This window comes from Chiloscyllium punctatum, chromosome 50 (assembly GCF_047496795.1).
Source record: "Chiloscyllium punctatum isolate Juve2018m chromosome 50, sChiPun1.3, whole genome shotgun sequence".
Taxonomy (NCBI): domain Eukaryota; kingdom Metazoa; phylum Chordata; class Chondrichthyes; order Orectolobiformes; family Hemiscylliidae; genus Chiloscyllium; species Chiloscyllium punctatum.
Genome location: NC_092788.1, coordinates 37,421,695 through 37,448,629, shown reverse-complemented (window position 1 = coordinate 37,448,629; position 26,935 = coordinate 37,421,695). Strand labels below are relative to the sequence as shown.

The 26,935-nt window shown below is 45.9% G+C and overlaps 5 non-coding genes across 5 annotated transcripts; all 5 read right to left on the bottom strand.

Annotated features, from left to right (window-relative positions):
• Positions 1-4,195: 4,195 nt before the first annotated feature.
• Positions 4,196-4,268, bottom strand: trnav-aac (transfer RNA valine (anticodon AAC)). Its single transcript has one exon. It is a non-coding gene; the product is annotated as a tRNA-Val (tRNA).
• A 2,687-nt stretch (positions 4,269-6,955) lies between these two features.
• trnav-aac (transfer RNA valine (anticodon AAC)) lies at positions 6,956-7,028 on the bottom strand. Its single transcript has one exon. It is a non-coding gene; the product is annotated as a tRNA-Val (tRNA).
• Positions 7,029-9,714: 2,686 nt separating this feature from the next.
• Positions 9,715-9,787, bottom strand: trnav-aac (transfer RNA valine (anticodon AAC)). The gene has a single exon. It is a non-coding gene; the product is annotated as a tRNA-Val (tRNA).
• Positions 9,788-17,989: 8,202 nt separating this feature from the next.
• trnav-aac (transfer RNA valine (anticodon AAC)) lies at positions 17,990-18,062 on the bottom strand. Its single transcript has one exon. It is a non-coding gene; the product is annotated as a tRNA-Val (tRNA).
• Positions 18,063-26,265: 8,203 nt separating this feature from the next.
• trnav-aac (transfer RNA valine (anticodon AAC)) lies at positions 26,266-26,338 on the bottom strand. The gene has a single exon. It is a non-coding gene; the product is annotated as a tRNA-Val (tRNA).
• Between the last annotated feature and the right edge of the window lie 597 nt (positions 26,339-26,935).

Here is a 26,935-nt window from a genome sequence, read left to right as displayed (position 1 = left end):
TCCGCGCGGGAGGCGAACGCGATCATGACAGCAGAGACACTTGGACACTTCGGTCAAATAACCATGAGCTGCTAGACATTACTACAATTTCGATTCTTGCTTTGCTAAATGATTTCACACATTGCTCGAAACAGGACGACTTTCACGTTTACACGGAACACGAAACACACCTGACTACAGGGAAAATGCACAAAGCTGAGCAGGCCGTGTTCCACATCAAACCGTGCATCATTTATTCAGTCACTGTGTCTGTTTTGCAGAAGAAGGGTCCCAAAGAATGTTCTCCACCCTAAAACCGGAGGTCGCATTACAATCCGAGAACGACAGATCACATTGTGAGCATGCTCTGACCTCGGGGCCGGTTCGAGATGCCACTTTCCGTGCCTTTTACTTTAACCGTGCAATTTGCTGCAGAGATGTTCACTCCTGGACATGAGCCACGTGGATACCAACTGAGTCGGAAACCTGTGCGGGAATCGACGAGAAGCGATTCAATAAATTTTGCTAACTTCCATGGTGCTTATTGGAAATGCAGTTTCTGTTCAAGTCAATCGAAAAGGCAGTTTCTGAACATAGTAACAGAAGTCAAAAGGTAATTACCTCACCCCACCCCCACTCCGGAAGAGGTGCTAACTGCCCTTGAGTGCTTTTTGATCTCGATGTGAAGAGCTCACACGCCTCTGAGTCACCTTCAAGTCTCTGTTTGCGGAGTGAATCACAAAGAAGGACTTTTACCAGAGCTGCAACCGCCTCACTTCCCCACTCGCTCTCCCCTTTTACATTTTCCTGCTCGTCAGTGATTTAAAGAAAACCAAATGGATGCGATGTCATTCTGTAGCCTCTCTGTCGATTCCTCCGTTTCAGTTCCAACATGGCTTAGATCTCGGGGCGCACCTTAATATTAGCGGCGCTATGAAAGCACAAGTTCAAAGGTTCCTCTGAGAGTGTAAATTATTTCATTGCTGTTGCTGATTGAATGAGCCACTAACGTGCGAACTGCCCCAAAATATGATTCAGGAATCTGGTACCAACTCTCGCGCGTTGAATAACGACAGACAGCTTCCAAATGAGGCCTTTCAGAGACGACTTTGGGGTACATTTGACAGACAGACAAGTTCAGGAATCCGTGGTGCGCTGTGACACCAGCGCAGCAGCTTCTTCCCTGCCTTTGAAACGGGCCGCCTGCGCAAGGAATGCAAATGCGGTACTGCTTTTCGTGGAAGGATTAGAACGCGGCAAGGACACTCTCAAACAGAATGGCATATGCATCAGAACCAGGTTGCAGAAAAACTTTATAATGCTTTACACAGTAATTAAATGGAGTTGCCTTACATTTCACTACGAGAGCAGATTCTTTCAAGCAAATTCGAAGGCAGGTTTGCAGATGGGAAAGCAAGCAAGAAAGCTCCGTTCTTGTCCATGTAAAAGGCTGCAGTTGACGAGCAAAGCAGTTTCTGCACAGTATCGAACTAGGGACCTTTCGCGTGTTAGGCGAACGCGATGACCACTACACTACAGAAACCAGCCGCGGCCGCCGTGAGATTGATGACAATATATAGACAATGATTTCGTCAATGTTTGGACCGGAGGGCGAGGTGGAATAAGCTGGGACGACTTTCCCTGCAGCGTAACGGCTGTGATATGATCTTATGGAAGGGTTGTAAACAGAGTATTTCTGTGTTTTACCCAAATTGGGGTGAGTTGAAAACTCGAGAGCATAGGTTTAAGGTGAGTGGGCTGAAATTGACAAACGACCTGAGGCACATTTCCCACACAGAAGGTTGTGCGTGTATGGAAAGAGCTCCCAGAGGAAGTGGAGAAGGCTATTACACTCAGAAAATTGCAAAGGTAATCGGATGAGTTTCTGGACAGGATGGGTTTAGAGGGATTGGGGCCAAATGCTGGGGAACGGGACTTGTTTAATTTTGGTTATGTGGTGAGCATGGATGAGATACACCTAAATATCTGTTTCCACGCCGTGTACCCCCATAACGTCTTGTTGCTAACACTGGCTGTAAAGGATTACTTTTTAGCGGAGTTTTCCATCGCAGTCTGTGGCACAATCGTTTAGTCTGTTCGACTGCTCACGGGAAAGGTAGTATTGTGAAACACTGCAGATACGAACAACTTCCTTAATTTTGCCCCGACTGACCATACTCCGTGAAATTTTCCCAGACCTCAATTGAGGAGTTTTGCTGCTCGAAGTTACCTCAGAAACCCCGTTAACTCGTAATGTGCTGAGCGAATCGCAAAACAGAAAGCATTTTTCACGGAACACAAACAAAACTGGCATGCCGAATGCATTTTCAGACAGAGAGATGCATGAATGCTAAATGTGTCACAGTCCGAGGGCATGAGTCATAAAGTAATCTCACAACTAACAACAGGGCAATTCCAAACTACTCTTTCAAACATACTGCAGCGTTAGTGCACCACCACTTTCCAGACAATGCTGAAAAGAGAGATAGAAAGAACATCATAAGAACGGGCCATAAAAAGTGAATTTCACCATTCACAGTCTCGATTAGATTACCTTTTCCTTCTGATGACTCCAGGACGGAAATGAAGGAAATGGGAGAAATTCAATAACATATGACACCGAAATTCATTGGAACGATTTTCCCATTGGACAGAAAACCAAATAACGACGAGTCGAGTCACCGCAGGACTTTGTTTCACAACAGCGATGAAATAATAGTCTCCATTCGGTTCCAGTAAAAGCACAAATCGCTTTGGAACAGCAGAGCTGTTTGCGATTTTCCGCGCGGGAGGCGAACGCGATCATGACAGCAGAGACACTTGGACACTTCGGTCAAATAACCATGAGCTGCTAGACATTACTACAATTTCGATTCTTGCTTTGCTAAATGATTTCACACATTGCTCGAAACAGGACGACTTTCACGTTTACACGGAACACGAAACACACCTGACTACAGGGAAAATGCACAAAGCTGAGCAGGCCGTGTTCCACATCAAACCGTGCAGCATTTATTCAGTCACTGTGTCTGTTTTGCAGAAGAAGGGTCCCAAAGAATGTTCTCCACCCTAAAACCGGAGGTCGCATTACAATCCGAGAACGACAGATCACTCTGACCTCGGGGCCGGTTCGAGATGCCACTTTCCGTGCCTTTTACTTTAACCGTGCAATTTGCTGCAGAGATGTTCACTCCTGGACATGAGCCACGTGGATACCAACTGAGTCGGAAACCTGTGCGGGAATCGACGAGAAGCGATTCAATAAATTTTGCTAACTTCCATGGTGCTTATTGGAAATGCAGTTTCTGTTCAAGTCAATCGAAAAGGCAGTTTCTGAACATAGTAACAGAAGTCAAAAGGTAATTACCTCACCCCACCCCCACTCCGGAAGAGGTCCTAACGGCCCTTGAGTGCTTTTTGATCTCGATGTGAAGAGCTCACACGCCTCTGAGTCACCTTCAAGTCTCTGTTTGCGGAGTGAATCACAAAGAAGGACTTTTACCAGAGCTGCAACCGCCTCACTTCCCCACTCGCTCTCCCCTTTTACATTTTCCTGCTCGTCAGTGATTTAAAGAAAACCAAATGGATGCGATGTCATTCTGTAGCCTCTCTGTCGATTCCTCCGTTTCAGTTCCAACATGGCTTAGATCTCGGGGCGCACCTTAATATTAGCGGCGCTATGAAAGCACAAGTTCAAAGGTTCCTCTGAGAGTGTAAATTATTTCATTGCTGTTGCTGATTGAATGAGCCACTAACGTGCGAACTGCCCCAAAATATGATTCAGGAATCTGGTACCAACTCTCGCGCGTTGAATAACGACAGACAGCTTCCAAATGAGGCCTTTCAGAGACGACTTTGGGGTACATTTGACAGACAGACAAGTTCAGGAATCCGTGGTGCGCTGTGACACCAGCGCAGCAGCTTCTTCCCTGCCTTTGAACCGGGCCGCCTGCGCAAGGAATGCAAATGCGGTACTGCTTTTCGTGGAAGGATCAGAACGCGGCAAGGACACTCTCAAACAGAATGGCATATGCATCAGAACCAGGTTGGAGAAAAACTTTATAATGCTTTACACAGTAATTAAATGGAGTTGCCTTACATTTCACTACGAGAGCAGATTCTTTCAAGCAAATTCGAAGGCAGGTTTGCAGATGGGAAAGCAAGCAAGAAAGCTCCGTTCTTGTCCATGTAAAAGGCTGCAGTTGACGAACAAAGCAGTTTCTGCCCAGTTTCGAACTAGGGACCTTTCGCGTGTTAGGCGAACGTGATGACCACTACACTACAGAAACCAGCCGCGGTCGCCGTGAAATTGATGACAATATATAGACAATGATTTCGTCAATGTTTGGAACGGAGGGCGAGGTGGAATAAGCTGGGACGACTTTCCCTGCAGCGGAACGGCTGCGATACGATCTTATGGAAGGGTTGTAAACTGAGTATTTCTGTGTTTTACCCAAATTGGGGTGAGTTGAAAACTCGAGAGCATTGGTTTAAGGTGAGTGGGCTGAAATTGACAAACGACCTGAGGCACATTTCCCACACAGAAGGTTGTGCGTGTATGGAATGAGCTCCCAGAGGAAGTGGAGAAGGCTATTACACTCAGAAAATTGCAAAGGTAATCGGATGAGTTTCTGGACAGGATGGGTTTAGAGGGATTGGGGCCAAATGCTGGGGAACGGGACTTGTTTAATTTTGGTTATGTGGTGAGCATGGATGAGATACACCTAAATATCTGTTTCCACGCCGTGTACCCCCATAACGTCGTGTTGCTAACACTGGCTGTAAAGGATTACTTTTTAGAGGAGTTTTCCATCGCAGTCTGTGGCACAATCGTTTAGTCTGTTCGACTGCTCACGGGAAAGGTAGTATTGTGAAACACTGCAGATACGAACAACTTCCTTAATTTTGCCCCGACTGACCATACTCCGTGAAATTTTCCCAGACCTCAATTGAGGAGTTTTGCTGCTCGAAGTTACCTCAGAAACCCCGTTAACTCGTAATGTGCTGAGCGAATCGCAAAACAGAAAGCATTTTTCACGGAACACAAACAAAACTGGCATGCCGAATGCATTTTCAGACAGAGAGATGCATGAATGCTAAATGTGTCACAGTCCGAGGGCATGAGTCATAAAGTAATCTCACAACTAACAACAGGGCAATTCCAAACTACTCTTTCAAACATACTGCAGCGTTAGTGCACCACCACTTTCCAGACAATGCTGAAAAGAGAGATAGAAAGAACATCATAAGAACGGGCCATAAAAAGTGAATTTCACCAATCACAGTCTCGATTAGATTACCTTTTCCTTCTGATGTCTCCAGGACGGAAATGAAGGAAATGGGAGAAATTCAATAACATATGACACCGAAATTCATTGGAACGATTTTCCCATTGGACAGAAAACCAAATAACGACGAGTCGAGTCACCGCAGGACTTTGTTTCACAACAGCGATGAAATAATAGTCTCCATTCGGTTCCAGTAAAAGCACAAATCGCTTTGGAACAGCAGAGCTGTTTGCGATTTTCCGCGCGGGAGGCGAACGCGATCATGACAGCAGAGACACTTGGACACTTCGGTCAAATAACCATGAGCTGCTAGACATTACTACAATTTCGATTCTTGCTTTGCTAAATGATTTCACACATTGCTCGAAACAGGACGACTTTCACGTTTACACGGAACACGAAACACACCTGACTACAGGGAAAATGCACAAAGCTGAGCAGGCCGTGTTCCACATCAAACCGTGCAGCATTTATTCAGTCACTGTGTCTGTTTTGCAGAAGAAGGGTCCCAAAGAATGTTCTCCACCCTAAAACCGGAGGTCGCATTACAATCCGAGAACGACAGATCACATTGTGAGCATGCTCTGACCTCGGGGCCGGTTCGAGATGCCACTTTCCGTGCCTTTTACTTTAACCGTGCAATTTGCTGCAGAGATGTTCACTCCTGGACATGAGCCACGTGGATACCAACTGAGTCGGAAACCTGTGCGGGAATCGACGAGAAGCGATTCAATAAATTTTGCTAACTTCCATGGTGCTTATTGGAAATGCAGTTTCTGTTCAAGTCAATCGAAAAGGCAGTTTCTGAACATAGTAACAGAAGTCAAAAGGTAATTACCTCACCCCACCCCCACTCCGGAAGAGGTGCTAACTGCCCTTGAGTGCTTTTTGATCTCGATGTGAAGAGCTCACACGCCTCTGAGTCACCTTCAAGTCTCTGTTTGCGGAGTGAATCACAAAGAAGGACTTTTACCAGAGCTGCAACCGCCTCACTTCCCCACTCGCTCTCCCCTTTTACATTTTCCTGCTCGTCAGTGATTTAAAGAAAACCAAATGGATGCGATGTCATTCTGTAGCCTCTCTGTCGATTCCTCCGTTTCAGTTCCAACATGGCTTAGATCTCGGGGCGCACCTTAATATTAGCGGCGCTATGAAAGCACAAGTTCAAAGGTTCCTCTGAGAGTGTAAATTATTTCATTGCTGTTGCTGATTGAATGAGCCACTAACGTGCGAACTGCCCCAAAATATGATTCAGGAATCTGGTACCAACTCTCGCGCGTTGAATAACGACAGACAGCTTCCAAATGAGGCCTTTCAGAGACGACTTTGGGGTACATTTGACAGACAGACAAGTTCAGGAATCCGTGGTGCGCTGTGACACCAGCGCAGCAGCTTCTTCCCTGCCTTTGAACCGGGCCGCCTGCGCAAGGAATGCAAATGCGGTACTGCTTTTCGTGGAAGGATCAGAACGCGGCAAGGACACTCTCAAACAGAATGGCATATGCATCAGAACCAGGTTGGAGAAAAACTTTATAATGCTTTACACAGTAATTAAATGGAGTTGCCTTACATTTCACTACGAGAGCAGATTCTTTCAAGCAAATTCGAAGGCAGGTTTGCAGATGGGAAAGCAAGCAAGAAAGCTCCGTTCTTGTCCATGTAAAAAGGCTGCAGTTGACGAGCAAAGCAGTTTCTGCCCAGTTTCGAACTAGGGACCTTTCGCGTGTTAGGCGAACGTGATGACCACTACACTACAGAAACCAGCCGCGGCGGCCGTGAGATTGATGACAATATATAGACAATGATTTCGTCAATGTTTGGAACGGAGGGCGAGGTGGAATAAGCTGGGACGACTTTCCCTGCAGCGGAACGGCTGCGATACGATCTTATGGAAGGGTTGTAAACTGAGTATTTCTGTGTTTTACCCAAATTGGGGTGAGTTGAAAACTCGAGAGCATAGGTTTAAGGTGAGTGGGCTGAAATTGACAAACGACCTGAGGCACATTTCCCACACAGAAGGTTGTGCGTGTATGGAATGAGCTCCCAGAGGAAGTGGAGAAGGCTATTACACTCAGAAAATTGCAAAGGTAATCGGATGAGTTTCTGGACAGGATGGGTTTAGAGGGATTGGGGCCAAATGCTGGGGAACGGGACTTGTTTAATTTTGGTTATGTGGTGAGCATGGATGAGATACACCTAAATATCTGTTTCCACGCCGTGTACCCCCATAACGTCGTGTTGCTAACACTGGCTGTAAAGGATTACTTTTTAGCGGAGTTTTCCATCGCAGTCTGTGGCACAATCGTTTAGTCTGTTCGACTGCTCACGGGAAAGGTAGTATTGTGAAACACTGCAGATACGAACAACTTCCTTAATTTTGCCCCGACTGACCATACTCCGTGAAATTTTCCAAGACCTCAATTGAGGAGTTTTGCTGCTCGAAGTTACCTCAGAAACCCCGTTAACTCGTAATGTGCTGAGCGAATCGCAAAACAGAAAGCATTTTTCACGGAACACAAACAAAACTGGCATGCCGAATGCATTTTCAGACAGAGAGATGCATGAATGCTAAATGTGTCACAGTCCGAGGGCATGAGTCATAAAGTAATCTCACAACTAACAACAGGGCAATTCCAAACTACTCTTTCAAACATACTGCAGCGTTAGTGCACCACCACTTTCCAGACAATGCTGAAAAGAGAGATAGAAAGAACATCATAAGAACGGGCCATAAAAAGTGAATTTCACCAATCACAGTCTCGATTAGATTACCTTTTCCTTCTGATGTCTCCAGGACGGAAATGAAGGAAATGGGAGAAATTCAATAACATATGACACCGAAATTCATTGGAACGATTTTCCCATTGGACAGAAAACCAAATAACGACGAGTCGAGTCACCGCAGGACTTTGTTTCACAACAGCGATGAAATAATAGTCTCCATTCGGTTCCAGTAAAAGCACAAATCGCTTTGGAACAGCAGAGCTGTTTGCGATTTTCCGCGCGGGAGGCGAACGCGATCATGACAGCAGAGACACTTGGACACTTCGGTCAAATAACCATGAGCTGCTAGACATTACTACAATTTCGATTCTTGCTTTGCTAAATGATTTCACACATTGCTCGAAACAGGACGACTTTCACGTTTACACGGAACACGAAACACACCTGACTACAGGGAAAAAGCACAAAGCTGAGCAGGCCGTGTTCCACATCAAACCGTGCAGCATTTATTCAGTCACTGTGTCTGTTTTGCAGAAGAAGGGTCCCAAAGAATGTTCTCCACCCTAAAACCGGAGGTCGCATTACAATCCGAGAACGACAGATCACATTGTGAGCATGCTCTGACCTCGGGGCCGGTTCGAGATGCCACTTTCCGTGCCTTTTACTTTAACCGTGCAATTTGCTGCAGAGATGTTCACTCCTGGACATGAGCCACGTGGATACCAACTGAGTCGGAAACCTGTGCGGGAATCGACGAGAAGCGATTCAATAAATTTTGCTAACTTCCATGGTGCTTATTGGAAATGCAGTTTCTGTTCAAGTCAATCGAAAAGGCAGTTTCTGAACATAGTAACAGAAGTCAAAAGGTAATTACCTCACCCCACCCCCACTCCGGAAGAGGTGCTAACTGCCCTTGAGTGCTTTTTGATCTCGATGTGAAGAGCTCACACGCCTCTGAGTCACCTTCAAGTCTCTGTTTGCGGAGTGAATCACAAAGAAGGACTTTTACCAGAGCTGCAACCGCCTCACTTCCCCACTCGCTCTCCCCTTTTACATTTTCCTGCTCGTCAGTGATTTAAAGAAAACCAAATGGATGCGATGTCATTCTGTAGCCTCTCTGTCGATTCCTCCGTTTCAGTTCCAACATGGCTTAGATCTCGGGGCGCACCTTAATATTAGCGGCGCTATGAAAGCACAAGTTCAAAGGTTCCTCTGAGAGTGTAAATTATTTCATTGCTGTTGCTGATTGAATGAGCCACTAACGTGCGAACTGCCCCAAAATATGATTCAGGAATCTGGTACCAACTCTCGCACGTTGAATAACGACAGACAGCTTCCAAATGAGGCCTTTCAGAGACGACTTTGGGGTACATTTGACAGACAGACAAGTTCAGGAATCCGTGGTGCGCTGTGACACCAGCGCAGCAGCTTCTTCCCTGCCTTTGAACCGGGCCGCCTGCGCAAGGAATGCAAATGCGGTACTGCTTTTCGTGGAAGGATTAGAACGCGGCAAGGACACTCTCAAACAGAATGGCATATGCATCAGAACCAGGTTGCAGAAAAACTTTATAATGCTTTACACAGTAATTAAATGGAGTTGCCTTACATTTCACTACGAGAGCAGATTCTTTCAAGCAAATTCGAAGGCAGGTTTGCAGATGGGAAAGCAAGCAAGAAAGCTCCGTTCTTGTCCATGTAAAAGGCTGCAGTTGACGAGCAAAGCAGTTTCTGCCCAGTATCGAACTAGGGACCTTTCGCGTGTTAGGCGAACGTGATGACCACTACACTACAGAAACCAGCCGCGGCCGCCGTGAGATTGATGACAATAATAGACAATGATTTCGTCAATGTTTGGACCGTAGGGCGAGGTGGAATAAGCTGGGACGACTTTCCCTGCAGCGTAACGGCTGCGATATGATCTTATGGAAGGGTTGTAAACTGAGTATTTCTGTGTTTTACCCAAATTGGGGTGAGTTGAAAACTCGAGAGCATAGGTTTAAGGTGAGTGGGCTGAAATTGACAAACGACCTGAGGCACATTTCCCACACAGAAGGTTGTGCGTGTATGGAATGAGCTCCCAGAGGAAGTGGAGAAGGCTATTACACTCAGAAAATTGCAAAGGTAATCGGATGAGTTTCTGGACAGGATGGGTTTAGAGGGATTGGGGCCAAATGCTGGGGAACGGGACTTGTTTAATTTTGGTTATGTGGTGAGCATGGATGAGATACACCTAAATATCTGTTTCCACGCCGTGTACCCCCATAACGTCTTGTTGCTAACACTGGCTGTAAAGGATTACTTTTTAGCGGAGTTTTCCATCGCAGTCTGTGGCACAATCGTTTAGTCTGTTCGACTGCTCACGGGAAAGGTAGTATTGTGAAACACTGCAGATACGAACAACTTCCTTAATTTTGCCCCGACTGACCATACTCCGTGAAATTTTCCCAGACCTCAATTGAGGAGTTTTGCTGCTCGAAGTTACCTCAGAAACCCCGTTAACTCGTAATGTACTGAGCGAATCGCAAAACAGAAAGCATTTTTCACGGAACACAAACAAAACTGGCATGCCGAATGCATTTTCAGACAGAGAGATGCATGAATGCTAAATGTGTCACAGTCCGAGGGCATGAGTCATAAAGTAATCTCACAACTAACAACAGGGCAATTCCAAACTACTCTTTCAAACATACTGCAGCGTTAGTGCACCACCACTTTCCAGACAATGCTGAAAAGAGAGATAGAAAGAACATCATAAGAACGGGCCATAAAAAGTGAATTTCACCATTCACAGTCTCGATTAGATTACCTTTTCCTTCTGATGACTCCAGGACGGAAATGAAGGAAATGGGAGAAATTCAATAACATATGACACCGAAATTCATTGGAACGATTTTCCCATTGGACAGAAAACCAAATAACGACGAGTCGAGTCACCGCAGGACTTTGTTTCACAACAGCGATGAAATAATAGTCTCCATTCGGTTCCAGTAAAAGCACAAATCGCTTTGGAACAGCAGAGCTGTTTGCGATTTTGCGCGCGGGAGGCGAACGCGATCATGACAGCAGAGACACTTGGACACTTCGGTCAAATAACCATGAGCTGCTAGACATTACTACAATTTCGATTCTTGCTTTGCTAAATGATTTCACACATTGCTCGAAACAGGACGACTTTCACGTTTACACGGAACACGAAACACACCTGACTACAGGGAAAATGCACAAAGCTGAGCAGGCCGTGTTCCACATCAAACCGTGCATCATTTATTCAGTCACTGTGTCTGTTTTGCAGAAGAAGGGTCCCAAAGAATGTTCTCCACCCTAAAACCGGAGGTCGCATTACAATCCGAGAACGACAGATCACATTGTGAGCATGCTCTGACCTCGGGGCCGGTTCGAGATGCCACTTTCCGTGCCTTTTACTTTAACCGTGCAATTTGCTGCAGAGATGTTCACTCCTGGACATGAGCCACGTGGATACCAACTGAGTCGGAAACCTGTGCGGGAATCGACGAGAAGCGATTCAATAAATTTTGCTAACTTCCATGGTGCTTATTGGAAATGCAGTTTCTGTTCAAGTCAATCGAAAAGGCAGTTTCTGAACATAGTAACAGAAGTCAAAAGGTAATTACCTCACCCCACCCCCACTCCGGAAGAGGTGCTAACTGCCCTTGAGTGCTTTTTGATCTCGATGTGAAGAGCTCACACGCCTCTGAGTCACCTTCAAGTCTCTGTTTGCGGAGTGAATCACAAAGAAGGACTTTTACCAGAGCTGCAACCGCCTCACTTCCCCACTCGCTCTCCCCTTTTACATTTTCCTGCTCGTCAGTGATTTAAAGAAAACCAAATGGATGCGATGTCATTCTGTAGCCTCTCTGTCGATTCCTCCGTTTCAGTTCCAACATGGCTTAGATCTCGGGGCGCACCTTAATATTAGCGGCGCTATGAAAGCACAAGTTCAAAGGTTCCTCTGAGAGTGTAAATTATTTCATTGCTGTTGCTGATTGAATGAGCCACTAACGTGCGAACTGCCCCAAAATATGATTCAGGAATCTGGTACCAACTCTCGCGCGTTGAATAACGACAGACAGCTTCCAAATGAGGCCTTTCAGAGACGACTTTGGGGTACATTTGACAGACAGACAAGTTCAGGAATCCGTGGTGCGCTGTGACACCAGCGCAGCAGCTTCTTCCCTGCCTTTGAACCGGGCCGCCTGCGCAAGGAATGCAAATGCGGTACTGCTTTTCGTGGAAGGATCAGAACGCGGCAAGGACACTCTCAAACAGAATGGCATATGCATCAGAACCAGGTTGCAGAAAAACTTTATAATGCTTTACACAGTAATTAAATGGAGTTGCCTAACATTTCACTACGAGAGCAGATTCTTTCAAGCAAATTCGAAGGCAGGTTTGCAGATGGGAAAGCAAGCAAGAAAGCTCCGTTCTTGTCCATGTAAAAGGCTGCAGTTGACGAACAAAGCAGTTTCTGCCCAGTTTCGAACTAGGGACCTTTCGCGTGTTAGGGGAACGTGATGACCACTACACTACAGAAATCAGCCGCGGCGGCCGTGAGATTGATGACACTATATAGACAATGATTTCGTCAATGTTTGGACCGGAGGGCGAGGTGGAATAAGCTGGGACGATTTTCCCTGCAGCGGAACGGCTGCGATATGATCTTATGGAAGGGTTGTAAACTGAGTATTTCTGTGTTTTACCCAAATTGGGGTGAGTTGAAAACTCGAGAGCATAGGTTTAAGGTGAGTGGGCTGAAATTGACAAACGACCTGAGGCACATTTCCCACACAGAAGGATGTGCGTGTATGGAATGAGCTCCCAGAGGAAGTGGAGAAGGCTATTACACTCAGAAAATTGCAAAGGTAATCGGATGAGTTTCTGGACAGGATGGGTTTAGAGGGATTGGGGCCAAATGCTGGGGAACGGGACTTGTTTAATTTTGGTTATGTGGTGAGCATGGATGAGATACACCTAAATATCTGTTTCCACGCCGTGTACCCCCATAACGTCTTGTTGCTAACACTGGCTGTAAAGGATTACTTTTTAGCGGAGTTTTCCATCGCAGTCTGTGGCACAATCGTTTAGTCTGTTCGACTGCTCACGGGAAAGGTAGTATTGTGAAACACTGCAGATACGAACAACTTCCTTAATTTTGCCCCGACTGACCATACTCCGTGAAATTTTCCCAGACCTCAATTGAGGAATTTTGCTGCTCGAAGTTACCTCAGAAACCCTGTTAACTCGTAATGTGCTGAGCGAAGCGCAAAACAGAAAGCATTTTTCACGGAACACAAACAAAACTGGCATGCCGAATGCATTTTCAGACAGAGAGATGCATGAATGCTAAATGTGTCACAGTCCGAGGGCATGAGTCATAAAGTAATCTCACAACTAAAAACAGGGCAATTCCAAACTACTCTTTCAAACATACTGCAGCGTTAGTGCACCACCACTTTCCAGACAATGCTGAAAAGAGAGATAGAAAGAACATCATAAGAACGGGCCATAAAAAGTGAATTTCACCATTCACAGTCTCGATTAGATTACCTTTTCCTTCTGATGACTCCAGGACGGAAATGAAGGAAATGGGAGAAATTCAATAACATATGACACCGAAATTCATTGGAACGATTTTCCCATTGGACAGAAAACCAAATAACGACGAGTCGAGTCACCGCAGGACTTTGTTTCACAACAGCGATGAAATAATAGTCTCCATTCGGTTCCAGTAAAAGCACAAATCGCTTTGGAACAGCAGAGCTGTTTGCGATTTTCCGCGCGGGAGGCGAACGCGATCATGACAGCAGAGACACTTGGACACTTCGGTCAAATAACCATGAGCTGCTAGACATTACTACAATTTCGATTCTTGCTTTGTAAATGATTTCACACATTGCTCGAAACAGGACGACTTTCACGTTTACACGGAACACGAAACACACCTGACTACAGGGAAAATGCACAAAGCTGAGCAGGCCGTGTTCCACATCAAACCGTGCAGCATTTATTCAGTCACTGTGTCTGTTTTGCAGAAGAAGGGTCCCAAAGAATGTTCTCCACCCTAAAACCGGAGGTCGCATTACAATCCGAGAACGACAGATCACATTGTGAGCATGCTCTGACCTCGGGGCCGGTTCGAGATGCCACTTTCCGTGCCTTTTACTTTAACCGTGCAATTTGCTGCAGAGATGTTCACTCCTGGACATGAGCCACGTGGATACCAACTGAGTCGGAAACCTGTGCGGGAATCGACGAGAAGCGATTCAATAAATTTTGCTAACTTCCATGGTGCTTATTGGAAATTCAGTTTCTGTTCAAGTCAATCGAAAAGGCAGTTTCTGAACATAGTAACAGAAGTCAAAAGGTAATTACCTCACCCCACCCCCACTCCGGAAGAGGTGCTAACTGCCCTTGAGTGCTTTTTGATCTCGATGTGAAGAGCTCACACGCCTCTGAGTCACCTTCAAGTCTCTGTTTGCGGAGTGAATCACAAAGAAGGACTTTTACCAGAGCTGCAACCGCCTCACTTCCCCACTCGCTCTCCCCTTTTACATTTTCCTGCTCGTCAGTGATTTAAAGAAAACCAAATGGATGCGATGTCATTCTGTAGCCTCTCTGTCGATTCCTCCGTTTCAGTTCCAACATGGCTTAGATCTCGGGGCGCACCTTAATATTAGCGGCGCTATGAAAGCACAAGTTCAAAGGTTCCTCTGAGAGTGTAAATTATTTCATTGCTGTTGCTGATTGAATGAGCCACTAACGTGCGAACTGCCCCAAAATATGATTCAGGAATCTGGTACCAACTCTCGCGCGTTGAATAACGACAGACAGCTTCCAAATGAGGCCTTTCAGAGACGACTTTGGGGTACATTTGACAGACAGACAAGTTCAGGAATCCGTGGTGCGCTGTGACACCAGCGCAGCAGCTTCTTCCCTGCCTTTGAACCGGGCCGCCTGCGCAAGGAATGCAAATGCGGTACTGCTTTTCGTGGAAGGATCAGAACGCGGCAAGGACACTCTCAAACAGAATGGCATATGCATCAGAACCAGGTTGCAGAAAAACTTTATAATGCTTTACACAGTAATTAAATGGAGTTGCCTTACATTTCACTACGAGAGCAGATTCTTTCAAGCAAATTCGAAGGCAGGTTTGCAGATGGGAAAGCAAGCAAGAAAGCTCCGTTCTTGTCCATGTAAAAGGCTGCAGTTGACGAACAAAGCAGTTTCTGCCCAGTTTCGAACTAGGGACCTTTCGCGCGTTAGGCGAACGTGATGACCACTACACTACAGAAACCAGCCGCGGCCGCCGTGAAATTTATGACAATATATAGACAATGATTTCGTCAATGTATGGACCGGAGGGCGAGGTGGAATAAGCTGGGACGACTTTCCCTGCAGCGTAACGGCTGCGATATGATCTTATGGAAGGGTTGTAAACTGAGTATTTCTGTGTTTTACCCAAATTGGGGTGAGTTGAAAACTCGAGAGCATAGGTTTAAGGTGAGTGGGCTGAAATTGACAAACGACCTGAGGCACATTTCCCACACAGAAGGTTGTGCGTGTATGGAATGAGCTCCCAGAGGAAGTGGAGAAGGCTATTACACTCAGAAAATTGCAAAGGTAATCGGATGAGTTTCTGGACAGGATGGGTTTAGAGGGATTGGGGCCAAATGCTGGGGAACGGGACTTGTTTAATTTTGGTTATGTGGTGAGCATGGATGAGATACACCTAAATATCTGTTTCCACGCCGTGTACCCCCATAACGTCGTGTTGCTAACACCGGCTTTAAAGGATTACTTTTTAGCGGAGTTTTCCATCGCAGTCTGTGGCACAATCGTTTAGTCTGTTCGACTGCTCACGGGAAAGGTAGTATTGTGAAACACTGCAGATACGAACAACTTCCTTAATTTTGCCCCGACTGACCATACTCCGTGAAATTTTCCAAGACCTCAATTGAGGAGTTTTGCTGCTCGAAGTTACCTCAGAAACCCTGTTAACTCGTAATGTGCTGAGCGAATCGCAAAACAGAAAGCATTTTTCACGGAACACAAACAAAACTGGCATGCCGAATGCATTTTCATACAGAGAGATGCATGAATGCTAAATGTGTCACAGTCCGAGGGCATGAGTCATAAAGTAATCTCACAACTAACAACAGGGCAATTCCAAACTGCTCTTTCAAACATACTGCAGCGTTAGTGCACCACCACTTTCCAGACAATGCTGAAAAGAGAGATAGAAAGAACATCATAAGAACGGGCCATAAAAAGTGAATTTCACCATTCACAGTCTCGATTAGATTACCTTTTCCTTCTGATGTCTCCAGGACGGAAATGAAGGAAATGGGAGAAATTCAATAACATATGACACCGAAATTCATTGGAACGATTTTCCCATTGGACAGAAAACCAAATAACGACGAGTCGAGTCACCGCAGGACTTTGTTTCACAACGGCGATGAAATAATAGTCTCCATTCGGTTCCAGTAAAAGCACAAATCGCTTTGGAACAGCAGAGCTGTTTGCGATTTTCCGCGCGGGAGGCGAACGCGATCATGACAGCAGAGACACTTGGACACTTCGGTCAAATAACCATGAGCTGCTAGACATTACTACAATTTCGATTCTTGCTTTGCTAAATGATTTCACACATTGCTCGAAACAGGACGACTTTCACGTTTACACGGAACACGAAACACACCTGACTACAGGGAAAATGCACAAAGCTGAGCAGGCCGTGTTCCACATCAAACCGTGCAGCATTTATTCAGTCACTGTGTCTGTTTTGCAGAAGAAGGGTCCCAAAGAATGTTCTCCACCCTAAAACCGGAGGTCGCATTACAATCCGAGAACGACAGATCACATTGTGAGCATGCTCTGACCTCGGGGCCGGTTCGAGATGCCACTTTCCGTGCCTTTTACTTTAACCGTGCAATTTGCTGCAGAGATGTTCACTCCTGGACATGAGCCACGTGGATACCAACTGAGTCGGAAACCTGTGCGGGAATCGACGAGAAGCGATTCAATAAATTTTGCTAACTTCCATGGTGCTTATTGGAAATGCAGTTTCTGTTCAAGTCAATCGAAAAGGCAGTTTCTGAACATAGTAACAGAAGTCAAAAGGTAATTACCTCACCCCACCCCCACTCCGGAAGAGGTGCTAACTGCCCTTGAGTGCTTTTTGATCTCGATGTGAAGAGCTCACACGCCTCTGAGTCACCTTCAAGTCTCTGTTTGCGGAGTGAATCACAAAGAAGGACTTTTACCAGAGCTGCAACCGCCTCACTTCCCCACTCGCTCTCCCCTTTTACATTTTCCTGCTCGTCAGTGATTTAAAGAAAACCAAATGGATGCGATGTCATTCTGTAGCCTCTCTGTCGATTCCTCCGTTTCAGTTCCAACATGGCTTAGATCTCGGGGCGCACCTTAATATTAGCGGCGCTATGAAAGCACAAGTTCAAAGGTTCCTCTGAGAGTGTAAATTATTTCATTGCTGTTGCTGATTGAATGAGCCACTAACGTGCGAACTGCCCCAAAATATGATTCAGGAATCTGGTACCAACTCTCGCGCGTTGAATAACGACAGACAGCTTCCAAATGAGGCCTTTCAGAGACGACTTTGGGGTACATTTGACAGACAGACAAGTTCAGGAATCCGTGGTGCGCTGTGACACCAGCGCAGCAGCTTCTTCCCTGCCTTTGAACCGGGCCGCCTGCGCAAGGAATGCAAATGCGGTACTGCTTTTCGTGGAAGGATCAGAACGCGGCAAGGACACTCTCAAACAGAATGGCATATGCATCAGAACCAGGTTGGAGAAAAACTTTATAATGCTTTACACAGTAATTAAATGGAGTTGCCTTACATTTCACTACGAGAGCAGATTCTTTCAAGCAAATTCGAAGGCAGGTTTGCAGATGGGAAAGCAAGCAAGAAAGCTCCGTTCTTGTCCATGTAAAAGGCTGCAGTTGACGAACAAAGCAGTTTCTGCCCAGTTTCGAACTAGGGACCTTTCGCGTGTTAGGCGAACGTGATGACCACTACACTACAGAAACCAGCCGCGGCCGCCGTGAGATTGATGACAATATATAGACAATGATTTCGTCAATGTTTGGACCGAAGGGCGAGGTGGAATAAGCTGGGACGACTTTCCCTGCAGCGGAACGGCTGCGATACGATCTTATGGAAGGGTTGCAAACTGAGTATTTCTGTGTTTTACCCAAATTGGGGTGAGTTGAAAACTCGAGAGCATAGGTTTAAGGTGAGTGGGCTGAAATTGACAAACGACCTGAGGCACATTTCCCACACAGAAGGTTGTGCGTGTATGGAATGAGCTCCCAGAGGAAGTGGAGAAGGCTATTACACTCAGAAAATTGCAAAGGTAATCGGATGAGTTTCTGGACAGGATGGGTTTAGAGGGATTGGGGCCAAATGCTGGGGAACGGGACTTGTTTAATTTTGGTTATGTGGTGAGCATGGATGAGATACACCTAAATATCTGTTTCCACGCCGTGTACCCCCATAACGTCTTGTTGCTAACACTGGCTGTAAAGGATTACTTTTTAGCGGAGTTTTCCATCGCAGTCTGTGGCACAATCGTTTAGTCTGTTCGACTGCTCACGGGAAAGGTAGTATTGTGAAACACTGCAGATACGAACAACTTCCTTAATTTAGCCCCGACTGACCATACTCCGTGAAATTTTCCCAGACCTCAATTGAGGAGTTTTGCTGCTCGAAGTTACCTCAGAAACCCTGTTAACTCGTAATGTGCTGAGCGAATCGCAAAACAGAAAGCATTTTTCACGGAACACAAACAAAACTGGCATGCCGAATGCATTTTCAGACAGAGAGATGCATGAATGCTAAATGTGTCACAGTCCGAGGGCATGAGTCATCAAGTAATCTCACAACTAAAAACAGGGCAATTCCAAACTACTCTTTCAAACATACTGCAGCGTTAGTGCACCACCACTTTCCAGACAATGCTGAAAAGAGAGATAGAAAGAACATCATAAGAACGGGCCATAAAAAGTGAATTTCACCATTCACAGTCTCGATTAGATTACCTTTTCCTTCTGATGACTCCAGGACGGAAATGAAGGAAATGGGAGAAATTCAATAACATATGACACCGAAATTCATTGGAACGATTTTCCCATTGGACAGAAAACCAAATAACGACGAGTCGAGTCACCGCAGGACTTTGTTTCACAACAGCGATGAAATAATAGTCTCCATTCGGTTCCAGTAAAAGCACAAATCGCTTTGGAACAGCAGAGCTGTTTGCGATTTTCCGCGCGGGAGGCGAACGCGATCATGACAGCAGAGACACTTGGACACTTCGGTCAAATAACCATGAGCTGCTAGACATTACTACAATTTCGATTCTTGCTTTGCTAAATGATTTCACACATTGCTCGAAACAGGACGACTTTCACGTTTACACGGAACACGAAACACACCTGACTACAGGGAAAATGCACAAAGCTGAGCAGGCCGTGTTCCACATCAAACCGTGCAGCATTTATTCAGTCACTGTGTCTGTTTTGCAGAAGAAGGGTCCCAAAGAATGTTCTCCACCCTAAAACCGGAGGTCGCATTACAATCCGAGAACGACAGATCACATTGTGAGCATGCTCTGACCTCGGGGCCGGTTCGAGATGCCACTTTCCGTGCCTTTTACTTTAACCGTGCAATTTGCTGCAGAGATGTTCACTCCTGGACATGAGCCACGTGGATACCAACTGAGTCGGAAACCTGTGCGGGAATCGACGAGAAGCGATTCAATAAATTTTGCTAACTTCCATGGTGCTTATTGGAAATGCAGTTTCTGTTCAAGTCAATCGAAAAGGCAGTTTCTGAACATAGTAACAGAAGTCAAAAGGTAATTACCTCACCCCACCCCCACTCCGGAAGAGGTGCTAACTGCCCTTGAGTGCTTTTTGATCTCGATGTGAAGAGCTCACACGCCTCTGAGTCACCTTCAAGTCTCTGTTTGCGGAGTGAATCACAAAGAAGGACTTTTACCAGAGCTGCAACCGCCTCACTTCCCCACTCGCTCTCCCCTTTTACATTTTCCTGCTCGTCAGTGATTTAAAGAAAACCAAATGGATGCGATGTCATTCTGTAGCCTCTCTGTCGATTCCTCCGTTTCAGTTCCAACATGGCTTAGATCTCGGGGCGCACCTTAATATTAGCGGCGCTATGAAAGCACAAGTTCAAAGGTTCCTCTGAGAGTGTAAATTATTTCATTGCTGTTGCTGATTGAATGAGCCACTAACGTGCGAACTGCCCCAAAATATGATTCAGGAATCTGGTACCAACTCTCGCGCGTTGAATAACGACAGACAGCTTCCAAATGAGGCCTTTCAGAGACGACTTTGGGGTACATTTGACAGACAGACAAGTTCAGGAATCCGTGGTGCGCTGTGACACCAGCGCAGCAGCTTCTTCCCTGCCTTTGAACCGGGCCGCCTGCGCAAGGAATGCAAATGCGGTACTGCTTTTCGTGGAAGGATCAGAACGCGGCAAGGACACTCTCAAACAGAATGGCATATGCATCAGAACCAGGTTGCAGAAAAACTTTATAATGCTTTACACAGTAATTAAATGGAGTTGCCTTACATTTCACTACGAGAGCAGATTCTTTCAAGCAAATTCGAAGGCAGGTTTGCAGATGGGAAAGCAAGCAAGAAAGCTCCGTTCTTGTCCATGTAAAAGGCTGCAGTTGACGAACAAAGCAGTTTCTGCCCAGTTTCGAACTAGGGACCTTTCGCGTGTTATGCGAACGTGATGACCACAACACTACAGAAACCAGCCGCGGTCGCCGTGAAATTTATGACAATATATAGACAATGATTTCGTCAATGTATGGACCGGAGGGCGAGGTGGAATAAGCTGGGACGACTTTCCCTGCAGCGTAACGGCTGCGATACGATCTTATGGAAGGGTTGTAAACTGAGTATTTCTGTGTTTTACCCAAATTGGGGTGAGTTGAAAACTCGAGAGCATAGGTTTAAGGTGAGTGGGCTGAAATTGACAAACGACCTGAGGCACATTTCCCACACAGAAGGATGTGCGTGTATGGAATGAGCTCCCAGAGGAAGTGGAGAAGGCTATTACACTCAGAAAATTGCAAAGGTAATCGGATGAGTTTCTGGACAGGATGGGTTTAGAGGGATTGGGGCCAAATGCTGGGGAACGGGACTTGTTTAATTTTGGTTATGTGGTGAGCATGGATGAGATACACCTAAATATCTGTTTCCACGCCGTGTACCCCCATAACGTCTTGTTGCTAACACTGGCTGTAAAGGATTACTTTTTAGCGGAGTTTTCCATCGCAGTCTGTGGCACAATCGTTTAGTCTGTTCGACTGCTCACGGGAAAGGTAGTATTGTGAAACACTGCAGATACGAACAACTTCCTTAATTTTGCCCCGACTGACCATACTCCGTGAAATTTTCCCAGACCTCAATTGAGGAATTTTGCTGCTCGAAGTTACCTCAGAAACCCTGTTAACTCGTAATGTGCTGAGCGAAGCGCAAAACAGAAAGCATTTTTCACGGAACACAAACAAAACTGGCATGCCGAATGCATTTTCAGACAGAGAGATGCATGAATGCTAAATGTGTCACAGTCCGAGGGCATGAGTCATAAAGTAATCTCACAACTAAAAACAGGGCAATTCCAAACTACTCTTTCAAACATACTGCAGCGTTAGTGCACCACCACTTTCCAGACAATGCTGAAAAGAGAGATAGAAAGAACATCATAAGAACGGGCCATAAAAAGTGAATTTCACCATTCACAGTCTCGATTAGATTACCTTTTCCTTCTGATGACTCCAGGACGGAAATGAAGGAAATGGGAGAAATTCAATAACATATGACACCGAAATTCATTGGAACGATTTTCCCATTGGACAGAAAACCAAATAACGACGAGTCGAGTCACCGCAGGACTTTGTTTCACAACAGCGATGAAATAATAGTCTCCATTCGGTTCCAGTAAAAGCACAAATCGCTTTGGAACAGCAGAGCTGTTTGCGATTTTCCGCGCGGGAGGCGAACGCGATCATGACAGCAGAGACACTTGGACACTTCGGTCAAATAACCATGAGCTGCTAGACATTACTACAATTTCGATTCTTGCTTTGCTAAATGATTTCACACATTGCTCGAAACAGGACGACTTTCACGTTTACACGGAACACGAAACACACCTGACTACAGGGAAAATGCACAAAGCTGAGCAGGCCGTGTTCCACATCAAACCGTGCAGCATTTATTCAGTCACTGTGTCTGTTTTGCAGAAGAAGGGTCCCAAAGAATGTTCTCCACCCTAAAACCGGAGGTCGCATTACAATCCGAGAACGACAGATCACATTGTGAGCATGCTCTGACCTCGGGGCCGGTTCGAGATGCCACTTTCCGTGCCTTTTACTTTAACCGTGCAATTTGCTGCAGAGATGTTCACTCCTGGACATGAGCCACGTGGATACCAACTGAGTCGGAAACCTGTGCGGGAATCGACGAGAAGCGATTCAATAAATTTTGCTAACTTCCATGGTGCTTATTGGAAATGCAGTTTCTGTTCAAGTCAATCGAAAAGGCAGTTTCTGAACATAGTAACAGAAGTCAAAAGGTAATTACCTCACCCCACCCCCACTCCGGAAGAGGTGCTAACTGCCCTTGAGTGCTTTTTGATCTCGATGTGAAGAGCTCACACGCCTCTGAGTCACCTTCAAGTCTCTGTTTGCGGAGTGAATCACAAAGAAGGACTTTTACCAGAGCTGCAACCGCCTCACTTCCCCACTCGCTCTCCCCTTTTACATTTTCCTGCTCGTCAGTGATTTAAAGAAAACCAAATGGATGCGATGTCATTCTGTAGCCTCTCTGTCGATTCCTCCGTTTCAGTTCCAACATGGCTTAGATCTCGGGGCGCACCTTAATATTAGCGGCGCTATGAAAGCACAAGTTCAAAGGTTCCTCTGAGAGTGTAAATTATTTCATTGCTGTTGCTGATTGAATGAGCCACTAACGTGCGAACTGCCCCAAAATATGATTCAGGAATCTGGTACCAACTCTCGCGCGTTGAATAACGACAGACAGCTTCCAAATGAGGCCTTTCAGAGACGACTTTGGGGTACATTTGACAGACAGACAAGTTCAGGAATCCGTGGTGCGCTGTGACACCAGCGCAGCAGCTTCTTCCCTGCCTTTGAACCGGGCCGCCTGCGCAAGGAATGCAAATGCGGTACTGCTTTTCGTGGAAGGATCAGAACGCGGCAAGGACACTCTCAAACAGAATGGCATATGCATCAGAACCAGGTTGCAGAAAAACTTTATAATGCTTTACACAGTAATTAAATGGAGTTGCCTTACATTTCACTACGAGAGCAGATTCTTTCAAGCAAATTCGAAGGCAGGTTTGCAGATGGGAAAGCAAGCAAGAAAGCTCCGTTCTTGTCCATGTAAAAGGCTGCAGTTGACGAACAAAGCAGTTTCTGCCCAGTTTCGAACTAGGGACCTTTCGCGTGTTAGGCGAACGTGATGACCACAACACTACAGAAACCAGCCGCGGTCGCCGTGAAATTTATGACAATATATAGACAATGATTTCGTCAATGTATGGACCGGAGGGCGAGGTGGAATAAGCTGGGACGACTTTCCCTGCAGCGTAACGGCTGCGATATGATCTTATGGAAGGGTTGTAAACTGAGTATTTCTGTGTTTTACCCAAATTGGGGTGAGTTGAAAACTCGAGAGCATAGGTTTAAGGTGAGTGGGCTGAAATTGACAAACGACCTGAGGCACATTTCCCACACAGAAGGATGTGCGTGTATGGAATGAGCTCCCAGAGGAAGTGGAGAAGGCTATTACACTCAGAAAATTGCAAAGGTAATCGGATGAGTTTCTGGACAGGATGGGTTTAGAGGGATTGGGGCCAAATGCTGGGGAACGGGACTTGTTTAATTTTGGTTATGTGGTGAGCATGGATGAGATACACCTAAATATCTGTTTCCACGCCGTGTACCCCCATAACGTCTTGTTGCTAACACTGGCTGTAAAGGATTACTTTTTAGCGGAGTTTTCCATCGCAGTCTGTGGCACAATCGTTTAGTCTGTTCGACTGCTCACGGGAAAGGTAGTATTGTGAAACACTGCAGATACGAACAACTTCCTTAATTTTGCCCCGACTGACCATACTCCGTGAAATTTTCCCAGACCTCAATTGAGGAATTTTGCTGCTCGAAGTTACCTCAGAAACCCTGTTAACTCGTAATGTGCTGAGCGAAGCGCAAAACAGAAAGCATTTTTCACGGAACACAAACAAAACTGGCATGCCGAATGCATTTTCAGACAGAGAGATGCATGAATGCTAAATGTGTCACAGTCCGAGGGCATGAGTCATAAAGTAATCTCACAACTAAAAACAGGGCAATTCCAAACTACTCTTTCAAACATACTGCAGCGTTAGTGCACCACCACTTTCCAGACAATGCTGAAAAGAGAGATAGAAAGAACATCATAAGAACGGGCCATAAAAAGTGAATTTCACCATTCACAGTCTCGATTAGATTACCTTTTCCTTCTGATGACTCCAGGACGGAAATGAAGGAAATGGGAGAAATTCAATAACATATGACACCGAAATTCATTGGAACGATTTTCCCATTGGACAGAAAACCAAATAACGACGAGTCGAGTCACCGCAGGACTTTGTTTCACAACAGCGATGAAATAATAGTCTCCATTCGGTTCCAGTAAAAGCACAAATCGCTTTGGAACAGCAGAGCTGTTTGCGATTTTCCGCGCGGGAGGCGAACGCGATCATGACAGCAGAGACACTTGGACACTTCGGTCAAATAACCATGAGCTGCTAGACATTACTACAATTTCGATTCTTGCTTTGTAAATGATTTCACACATTGCTCGAAACAGGACGACTTTCACGTTTACACGGAACACGAAACACACCTGACTACAGGGAAAATGCACAAAGCTGAGCAGGCCGTGTTCCACATCAAACCGTGCAGCATTTATTCAGTCACTGTGTCTGTTTTGCAGAAGAAGGGTCCCAAAGAATGTTCTCCACCCTAAAACCGGAGGTCGCATTACAATCCGAGAACGACAGATCACATTGTGAGCATGCTCTGACCTCGGGGCCGGTTCGAGATGCCACTTTCCGTGCCTTTTACTTTAACCGTGCAATTTGCTGCAGAGATGTTCACTCCTGGACATGAGCCACGTGGATACCAACTGAGTCGGAAACCTGTGCGGGAATCGACGAGAAGCGATTCAATAAATTTTGCTAACTTCCATGGTGCTTATTGGAAATGCAGTTTCTGTTCAAGTCAATCGAAAAGGCAGTTTCTGAACATAGTAACAGAAGTCAAAAGGTAATTACCTCACCCCACCCCCACTCCGGAAGAGGTGCTAACTGCCCTTGAGTGCTTTTTGATCTCGATGTGAAGAGCTCACACGCCTCTGAGTCACCTTCAAGTCTCTGTTTGCGGAGTGAATCACAAAGAAGGACTTTTACCAGAGCTGCAACCGCCTCACTTCCCCACTCGCTCTCCCCTTTTACATTTTCCTGCTCGTCAGTGATTTAAAGAAAACCAAATGGATGCGATGTCATTCTGTAGCCTCTCTGTCGATTCCTCCGTTTCAGTTCCAACATGGCTTAGATCTCGGGGCGCACCTTAATATTAGCGGCGCTATGAAAGCACAAGTTCAAAGGTTCCTCTGAGAGTGTAAATTATTTCATTGCTGTTGCTGATTGAATGAGCCACTAACGTGCGAACTGCCCCAAAATATGATTCAGGAATCTGGTACCAACTCTCGCGCGTTGAATAACGACAGACAGCTTCCAAATGAGGCCTTTCAGAGACGACTTTGGGGTACATTTGACAGACAGACAAGTTCAGGAATCCGTGGTGCGCTGTGACACCAGCGCAGCAGCTTCTTCCCTGCTTTTGAACCGGGCCGCCTGCGCAAGGAATGCAAATGCGGTACTGCTTTTCGTGGAAGGATCAGAACGCGGCAAGGACACTCTCAAACAGAATGGCATATGCATCAGAACCAGGTTGGAGAAAAACTTTATAATGCTTTACACAGTAATTAAATGGAGTTGCCTTACATTTCACTACGAGAGCAGATTCTTTCAAGCAAATTCGAAGGCAGGTTTGCAGATGGGAAAGCAAGCAAGAAAGCTCCGTTCTTGTCCATGTAAAAGGCTGCAGTTGACGAACAAAGCAGTTTCTGCCCAGTTTCGAACTAGGGACCTTTCGCGTGTTAGGCGAACGTGATGACCACTACACTACAGAAACCAGCCGCGGCGGCCGTGAGATTGATGACAATATATAGACAATGATTTCGTCAATGTTTGGACCGGAGGGCGAGGTGGAATAAGCTGGGACGATTTTCCCTGCAGCGGAACGGCTGCGATACGATCTTATGGAAGGGTTGTAAACTGAGTATTTCTGTGTTTTACCCAAATTGGGGTGAGTTGAAAACTCGAGAGCATAGGTTTAAGGTGAGTGGGCTGAAATTGACAAACGACCTGAGGCACATTTCCCACACAGAAGGATGTGCGTGTATGGAATGAGCTCCCAGAGGAAGTGGAGAAGGCTATTACACTCAGAAAATTGCAAAGGTAATCGGATGAGTTTCTGGACAGGATGGGTTTAGAGGGATTGGGGCCAAATGCTGGGGAACGGGACTTGTTTAATTTTGGTTATGTGGTGAGCATGGATGAGATACACCTAAATATCTGTTTCCACGCCGTGTACCCCCATAACGTCTTGTTGCTATCACTGGCTGTAAAGGATTACTTTTTAGCGGAGTTTTCCATCGCAGTCTGTGGCACAATCGTTTAGTCTGTTCGACTGCTCACGGGAAAGGTAGTATTGTGAAACACTGCAGAT